This window comes from Sus scrofa, chromosome 13 (assembly GCF_054392235.1).
Source record: "Sus scrofa isolate SSC_HxYL_T2T_F1_AM1 chromosome 13, Sscrofa_HxYL_maternal_Yorkshire_Landrace_v2.0, whole genome shotgun sequence".
Lineage (NCBI taxonomy): Eukaryota > Metazoa > Chordata > Mammalia > Artiodactyla > Suidae > Sus > Sus scrofa.
The window spans coordinates 200,487,914-200,497,109 of NC_139395.1; positions in this window are offsets into that span (position 1 = coordinate 200,487,914).

The following is a 9,196-nucleotide window of genomic DNA, read 5'->3' on the forward strand; positions in this document are numbered from 1 at the left end:
CACTGATTTTCCATCAAACTATAAATTGTAGTAACCTCATTTTGTTAATGGTATGTATATTCTGACTTTTCTCAAGAAACCAAGGAAGAATATCCAGCAACTCAGATCAGCTATACCACACTTTTTGTAAACAACTGTTTGTCTGTTTTGAGTTATAATTCATCAAAGGATATTGGACATACTTTGTTTAAAATGTCTGGCCCAAAATCAGTTATCTATTTGTTCTGAAAAATTACTGGGACAGAGCTGAAACTTAAGTTTTCTTGTATAATTCTGTCATTCAGATATTCCTAGGCTGAGATTATTTTTTTCTTAAATGAGGCAGTAAGCAAAAATCTTAGTGTACCATGCAAAAATGTATTAAATTTACCGTGTCTCCTTGAGTCTATTTTAAATATTGTATCCATTTATAAATGGATTACTGAGCTGATGAGAATATAAGAAATGGCCTCTGAGGCATTGGGACATAGAAATAAGAATAAAACACAGAAATATTGGTTAAAAATATGGTGTAGTGACATAAATAATTTCAAAATTAAGTGTAAGAAACAAATGTTTTGAAGATTTTGAATCAGATATTCAGAATTAATCTTTGAAGTTATGTCCAAACCATATTTGGGTAAACCTAAAATTAAGATGTAGCAGGTATGTTATTACTTGGATTTTTTCTCCTCAGTCTCTCTATCACACCATTAAACTTCTGAATCTGACATTTCTGGAGGGAGAATGTATTAGAGTCCCAGAGTATCAAGGAGATAGAAGAAAGAGGGCCTACTTTCAATACAATACTAATAGACAGGACACTCTGCTTACCTTCCTTTCTGGAACACTCCATTCCCAAATCCCCTGTCCATAATATCTTCATTCTGAAACAGTTGATACTCTGTTTTTCCAATACACTTCCCATTCTTTTTTTAATCATATACCACCAAAATTTGATTGAACAACTAAATATAGCTTTAAGGGAGGCCGGCCACATGCACATGCGCATGCATGCGCGCGTGCACACACACACATTCCTTTAGGTAAAATATACATTTAGAATAATTATGTTACCCTGTCAGGTTAATGCAAGCCTCTATTGTTTTGGTGTCCTTTCTCAGGTATTTTCCAAAGTGATTAGGAGCACCATTCAAATTTATGAAACAGTATTGCTTATGTTATTGGAAATCATAGTAAATATTAGAAAATGCCATTCTCAGTATTGGAATTTTGATATAATATCCTGTCAAATTACCATGAAGGAATTCCTAGTATTCCATTTTTATTTTTAATCCTTTCCATTTTTATTTTTCCCTTTCAGAAATATCTTATATTGATCTCAGCATATAGTAGGTGTTCAATAAAGACCTCTTATATGAATGAATGAATGAATATATCTTATACCTCCAAATGTTCCTAGAGAACAAGTACATCACATAAACTCTTTATTTGAATATGATACTGAGCAGAAGAGGATGAGTGAATTGTTTTAAATTATATAGGTACTTTTAAGCCAAGTGTATGTTAAAATGTAAGTTGGTTAACTCATCGTAGTGCTTGTTGCTATTGCTCTACATAGCCTTTCCCCTGATAACTGGAGTCTGTATAATCTTGGTTAAAATGTGACATTTCTAATTAAATATGTTTTCCATATATTATTCCATGTAGCCTGGAATAATAATAGTTCTAATGATTGAAATATGTTTGATGTAGTCTTCCAAAATTTTGTAAATTTTTTAGCAATGTAAGTCCTTGTTACCTCAATTTGTGACTAGCAAACTCTCCACAATTTTTAACCAATTGGAGTTTGTGCATTTTCACACTTCATTGATCCCCATTAGATGATAGCTCTTGGTTTCAGCCCATGTTTCCAGGTATTGAGATAATTCTAATCTTACTGCTGTCATCCATGTTATTAAGTCACAATTTCATTTGGGTTTACCACAAATTTGATTAAAATATATCTATGCTTAAGGGTGCAAAACAAAGTCTCGAGGGCTATGTTTTATCAATGTAAGCATTTGCATTGGCCAGTATAGTTATTTTTTTTTTAATGCCCAGAAAGGTGTATTAGTTTCCTAGGGCTGCCTTACTTACTGAAACACCAAAAACTAAGTGGCTTCAAACAGCAAGTAATTTTCTTATAGTTCTGGAGGTCTGACATCAAGATGTTGTCAGGGTCATATTCTCTCTGACAACTCTAGGGGAAAGACCTTCTGTCTTTCCTGACTTCTGGTATTTGCATTCAGTCCTTGTTCTTTTACGGCTTGTAGATATCTCATTCCAGTCTCATGTCATCTTCTCCCTCTGTTGCTTCATTTTGTCTTCCATCTGTTTTGTCTGTCCCCATGTCCAAAATTTTCTTTTTTATAAGTATTCCAGACATTCTGAACTAGAGTCCAGACTAATGACATAATTTTACCTTAATTACGTCTGTAAAGAGGTATAGGGGTGAACACATTAACATATTTTAGGAGTGGGACAAAATTCAAGCCATATGAGAAAGCGTTTGGATTTATGTTCTCTACTCAATGTTTTAAATACCTATTATGCTATTTATATTATAGAGAATGTGTCATGAAACATATCTATCAATGCATATATGTCCAAATATGACACATGACATATATGTTTTATATATGAGCAAAATAATGATACCAATTTTCTAGTCTTCAAAAATTTTTCTTCTGCTTTGACAAAAACCATTGGTTAGTAACTTAAGGTGGTTATTCAGCATATAGTGTTTTATCTGATCAACTTATTTTTGAAATTAGTTTACATGACTTCATTTCACAAATGATATCACAAATCCTCACTCTTTTCAATCTTGTAGCAGATTTTAAAATGGAGCAAAAAGAGGAATCCAATATCATCACAATGCTGGCATACCAAAATGACATAATGTCTAGTAAGATATTTATAGATATAATAATGTCCAAGAGAAACACAAATATCCTTCAAATGACTCTGAGGTCAGGAGAAAATAGTCAAACATGTATGTGATTGAATCCAGATATTTTCCAGTTAAAGTAATTTTCTTGTTTTCTTATTTTAGCTTAATATTAAATTAAAAAAGTCATCAACTTGCATATTTATCTCAGTTAAAAAATATAGAATGATAGGTTTTTGATTAAGAACTTTCTATTCTTACTAATAGTGCATTGAGAAAACAACAAAATGGAGCATCAAATCCTAATTCTTTTTTAATTGAAGTATACTTGCTCATACTATTATATGTTATATGCTATATATATATAGTTTTTTTAGGGCTGTACCCGTGGCATATGGGAGTTCACAGGCTAGGGGGTCAATCAGAGCTGTAGCTGCTGGCCTATACCACACCCATAGAAATATGGGATCCAAGCCGCATCTGAAACCTATGCCACAGCTCACGGCAATGCTGGATCCTTAACCCACTGAGTGAGACCAGGGATAGAACATGCATCCTCATGGATACTTTTTGCATTCATTACTGCTAAGCCACAACAGGAAATCCAAGTATTCCTATTTTAAAAACTGTATTTTTTCCCAATAAATCTCTGTAAAGTATTTTATTTTATTTTTTAGATTTTTCTTTATTTTTTTGGTTTTCAGCAGTTTGACTCTAATATGTTAATTATCTGTGGTTTTCATTGTATTTATCCTGCTTAACTATATACTCCAATAAAAATTTTAAAACAAACACATACATAAATAAGCATCACATAAAAAGAGAAATAAAGAGTGAAAAGTATAAAGACAGAAAAGGAAATTTCACTAGATGAACTAAATATCACATTTGAGATGGTAGAAGAATCACCGAACTCTAAAAAGTTCAAAAGAAATTATCCAAAATGAAGAACAAAGAAATAAAAAAGGATTGAAGCATTTCAAAAATCAATGGACAATGTAAATGGAGTCCTAGAATAAGAGAAGAGAGAGGTTAGGATAGGAAAAATATTTGATGTATAATAGCTGAAAATTGCCCAGATTTGGTGAAAATATTAACTTGCATATCCAGTAAGCTCAACAAATCTTTGGAAAGTGTTTTAAATAGCATATGGGTTACCATGGGATTTGTGGCAATAGGATAAAATGTAATAATATATTGTGAAAGTCTCAATTGCTAAAATCTTAGGCTAATGTCTAGGCATATTTTCTCATCTCATGATCCATTAAAATGAAGAGTCGATCTGTTACTTTTCTCTTGGAAGATGTTTCCTATTCACATTGTTCAAGAGCAGCACCTACTGGGTACAAAGCCCAAAGCCCACCAGTAACTTCCTGTTCTTTTTTCCTTCCTTCCTTCATTCATTCCTTCATTTCCTTCTCTCTTTCTTTCTTTTTTTCTTTCTTTTTTTTCTTTCTTTTCCTTCAAAATGTGGCCGCACCTGCAGCAGGCGGAAGTTCCAGATTCAAGGATCAAAACATAGTCTTTGTAGAGACAAAGCTGTGTAGTTATGCCATAGCCCACAGGGGAAGTCCATAGCTGGTTGTATTTTTGCTCCTTTCTATGTTCTAAATGTCATTCCACCGTATGGCTCTCATTTAGAGGGATGGATAATGTGTGCAGAAATAATAGATAGTCGGAAGGGCTTAGATGCAGATGACTTTCATTGTTCTAATTTAATTTCAAACCTAGAGGAAAAAATACATCTTTCCATTCTGTGTTTCTATAGTCTTGTTGATATTGTCACATATAGCAACCAGCTTGTGGATAGCACATTAGAAAATCACTCATGACCCTTCTCTCAGAGAGATAACTCTTTTATTTAAAGATACAAAACATAGAATAACAGGCTCTCTAAAAATGATTAAAGAGAAAAAAAAATACACTCTATTATATACCTTAGTTTTTAAAAGATACACTTTAGGATTAAAGGTTGTCATCACAGGAAGAGTACAAGATTTGGAGTTTACCTTAATTCTTTTTCTTATTTTCAACATATTAACTTTGGATTCCAAAGATAAACTCCAAACATTATCTTAAATATAAATGATGCTTTTGATATAGTATCACTCAATGTTAGCAATAGCAGTGCAGCCTTTTAATTTGGATTCTTTGCAAACACTCTCTCATAGACAATTGCTTTTTTAATTGGGATTTTCACCTTACTGCCTCAATAAAACTTTTTCTACAATGAACTTAACTCCTTTTAGGGAAGCTGAACTGAACTTGAATAATGCTGTAGTCTTAAGGATTTTTATTTAAGAAAAATAAATTTAAGGATTCAGTATTATTTAGAGTTCCTTCCTACCAGAATATAATAGTCATATCCCATAAAGATAAGGTTTTCCTATTATAATTCTATGAAGTTGACATCTGGTTAGTTATTTCTGATGGTTTGATGAAAGAGTTACAGCAATAAATTCACTAATTTTAATACCAGGAATATATGTTACTGTATAAATTGATTTATCAAGTGATTACTGGTTTGTATATGCATGTATTTTTATTTTGCAAATTTGTATATAGTATGTGTTTGGGGCCAGGAGCTGTCATAAGTGTTAAAACATTAATTTAATTATCTAACAATTGTAGAAGGTGCCAAGATAATTTGGATAAATTTTGTCCAACAAATATTCATTTCCACCTACATTCATTATGGATGAGTTTATTACCCTGCCCCACTGAGTCTGGGCTGGGACCGGAGACTTACTTTGGCAAATGGATGGACCTGTTTACTCTCAAAAATATAAGCATTTGATGGGGGCAGAGATCATTAATGTGCCTGTGTGTTTTGGCTCACCTTTTATGCTTTTATAATATTTTGGGCATTTTCACTTCAGCTTGAGTTCCAGACTGACCATATTAAAAGAACTCCTGAGCCTAATCTCCAACCTCAGAGCCTGGCCAAGCAGAATCTCTGAAACAAGCCCACCCTTGGTCAATTGTACCTTTTTTTTAGGGTTTCAGGATATATAAACTTAATGGAACTATTTTGACTTTTGGTCTCCACCTGACAGTAAACTAGCAAACTCCATTCTAGCAGAGGTGACTGACTTATTTTCACAGTAGTGTGGGTAATTGTAACACAACAGGAACAAGAAAGAGTATGGTTGGACCCATGCTAATAGTTTGGGTCACTTCTTGTTACATCTATTTTAGGTAATGTTGTGGTCCATGTATGGGTTGGAAAAAGAAATTCCAGACTCATAATGGGGTGAAAAGAAAGATAAGTTTATTGAGACGAGAGGTGCTGCTAGCACAGTGGGACAACTTCCTTATGATCAGGGAGAGCTGATCGTGAGTGCATAGTCATGTCTGTTTTTTATAGCCCAGGGAGAGGAGAGGTCTTAGGATACACTTGCCAGTTGGTTGGGGGCTTATAAGGCCCCTATGGGGTGGGGTGAGGAGTGGGCCACATACCTTTCCTAGTAGAGGGTTAAAAGGAGTATTTCAAATGTCTCAAGAGGGTGTGGTGGGCATTACAATGAGACAGGTAGGGAAATAAGGGTCTGGTGATTCTTATATTGGCCAGAGGCTTTGAGTTTTATCTCCCTGGAGGGGGAAGGAGTTCCTTTGTGGTGCACTGGAAATGAATCTGACTAGTATCCATGAGGACACAGGTTCAATCCCTGGCCTCACTTAGTGCCTAGCCCAGCAGCTACAGCTGCGATTGGACCACTAGCCTGGGAACATCCATATGCTGTGGATGAGGCCCTAAAAAAAGCAAAAAAAAAAAAAAAAAAGTAACCATAGTTTGAAAAGAGCATGGATGATAACTACAGTCTGAGTCCCTTGAGAATGAAGGTCTATGAACTATCCCATAAGGAGAGCAACCTGGACCTGACCACATGGTAGAAGAATATGATAAATATTAATTGTAGCTTCAGTACCAATGGAAGCAATGCCTAGTATAGATTATCCCACCATTGTTCCTTTTTTTTCTTCCGAAATTATGCCTTGCCACCATCATGAAGAAGCACTGTCAGCACAGAGAAAATTTATTGTGAGACACAAGTGAATTTGAGTGGAATAAAGGATGAACTTGAAGAGACACTGTCAGCACCCTTCCATTAGTGTGGTACATTTATTACAATTGAGCAACCAATATTGACACATTTTTAAGTCCATAGTTCACATTATATGTTGTATTGGACATTATATGGGTTTTGACAAATGCATATTTTTTGTGCTGCACATTTTATGGGTTTTGACACGTAAAAACATGCATCCACCACTGTAATATCATACAGAAGAGTTTCACTGCCCTAAAAATCCTCTCTGCTTTACTTATTCATCCCATCCTTCTCTCCCCAACCCCATCCCCAGAACACTTGTCAACACCTAATCTTCTTACTGTCTCTATAGTTTTGCTTTTTCCAGAATGTTATATAGTTGAAGCTCATTCCCACATTCTTAATTGCCAAGGTTGCTATCACAGGTGCTCAGAGACTTCAGGAGTGCTGCAATTTATCTCAGACTGTAAAGTTAGCCCCTCAGGCTGTGTCTTTGGAGTCTTGGTAGGAGCCACTGTACAAAACTACAATTGGCAGAAGAAACTTTCTTTTTTCTGCAGCAAATGTTATTCCCAACTATTCAATTGTTCCCCTTTACCTTCAAGAGATACTTCAACTGCAGTTGAAAACATTAGCTGCTTTCCCCAAGGAGAACAAAAATTGAAAAAAAATAGCCATAAATCTAATCAAAATTATTGCTGGAAAATCACAATGGAGAATCAGAATTAGGGATTATGGATAGGAACAAGTACACATAAGTAAATCAGGCTTTTAGATTTACTTTCAAATCCATCCTTTTCATAAGAACATATGTTAAGTATTATGATCAGCCATAATATTTTTCCTAAGATGTATGCTCCATTAATTCCTGGAGATGTTTTCCAATACAGCCTGGAACTTCCCACTTGAATTGGCCACAGTCATTCTGGTTCATGTGAGACCCTTTAATTTTTTAAGGTTTTATATTTTATGCTACTTTAACATGAATACTAGTTTTATTACTTTTTCTTTGCATTTGGAAAAATATAACCAACAAATTGTATACATCTGTCCAGCTTCTTTCTGTTGGTATTAAAATCACAAGCAAAGCAAACAGATGTTTATGTCATGAAAATATTTTGAAAATATGCTAGACCAAGAAAAGCAACAATAAATACAACACCCAGTTAGCACCACTTTCTCTAATCCACTAAGGGCGATTATTCTCAAAGGGAGTTATTTATGTAGCTCCTATATTCCTAGGGCAGTTGCTGACTGATTATTTAGCATATAGAAAAATTGTTTCTCTCTGTTGTGTTGAGGTCCTTCAAACCCCAGTTTTGTATCAATGGCTGACTTTCTGTGACACAACCAGCTAATATGGAAGAATATGTAAATTTGGAATTGAGTTGCTGTAAACATGATCATTGAATATCAGTTATTCTTTCAAGAGAAAACCTATATACTGCATTTGATATTACCTAATTCCTGAAATTGGCTGAGATTAAAATCCTGAACACAGTTTTTTTTTTAAACATCCGTAAACACAAATATGAAAAATTTTATACACTCTGTAATCTTTTTAGGGGATTGTCTATCTTATTTAGATTGTCTTTGGATAATCATTGTTTTTTGGTTAAAGTTAGCAAAATCTAAGTTACAGGTAAAAGAAATATTGCAAAGCAATTATTTGAACAAAAATTTAAAGTGTGAAAATTAGCCATATTGATAGACTATATATTTCACTATTTAAATGAAATTCAAATCTATCTTACGGAATATGTTTATACAATGAGAGAGCTAGCCATCTGTTGACAAATACGCTTTTTAAGTTTATCACTAATTTTCTGAAAACCTTACACTTTTAAGGTAATGAACATAATTCTCTCCATTTTATATTATTAAATAGATTCAGTGTTTTCTTACGATAAATTCTCTGTAGAATTTATGTAGAATTAAGGGCCAAAATTTGAATATATATTTAAATATATGATTCAAATAGTGAAAACTCCTTCCAGAAAGTAAATATTATGTGGCACCACAAGGTTAAAAGTGTTCCTGATTCCTACACAAACTAATTAATATTCAGCATTATTATTTCTAGATAGATTCTATATCAATTTAAGGAGTATTTTACATTAGCTTAAATTATATTTTCTTAAATTAGTATTGACTTCAGTATATTTTAATATAGCAATATATATCTATATACATATGTATCCATCTATATACATATGTATGTATCCATCCGTCATCGTCCCTGAAAATTGCATGATCACAACCCCTTTCCAAG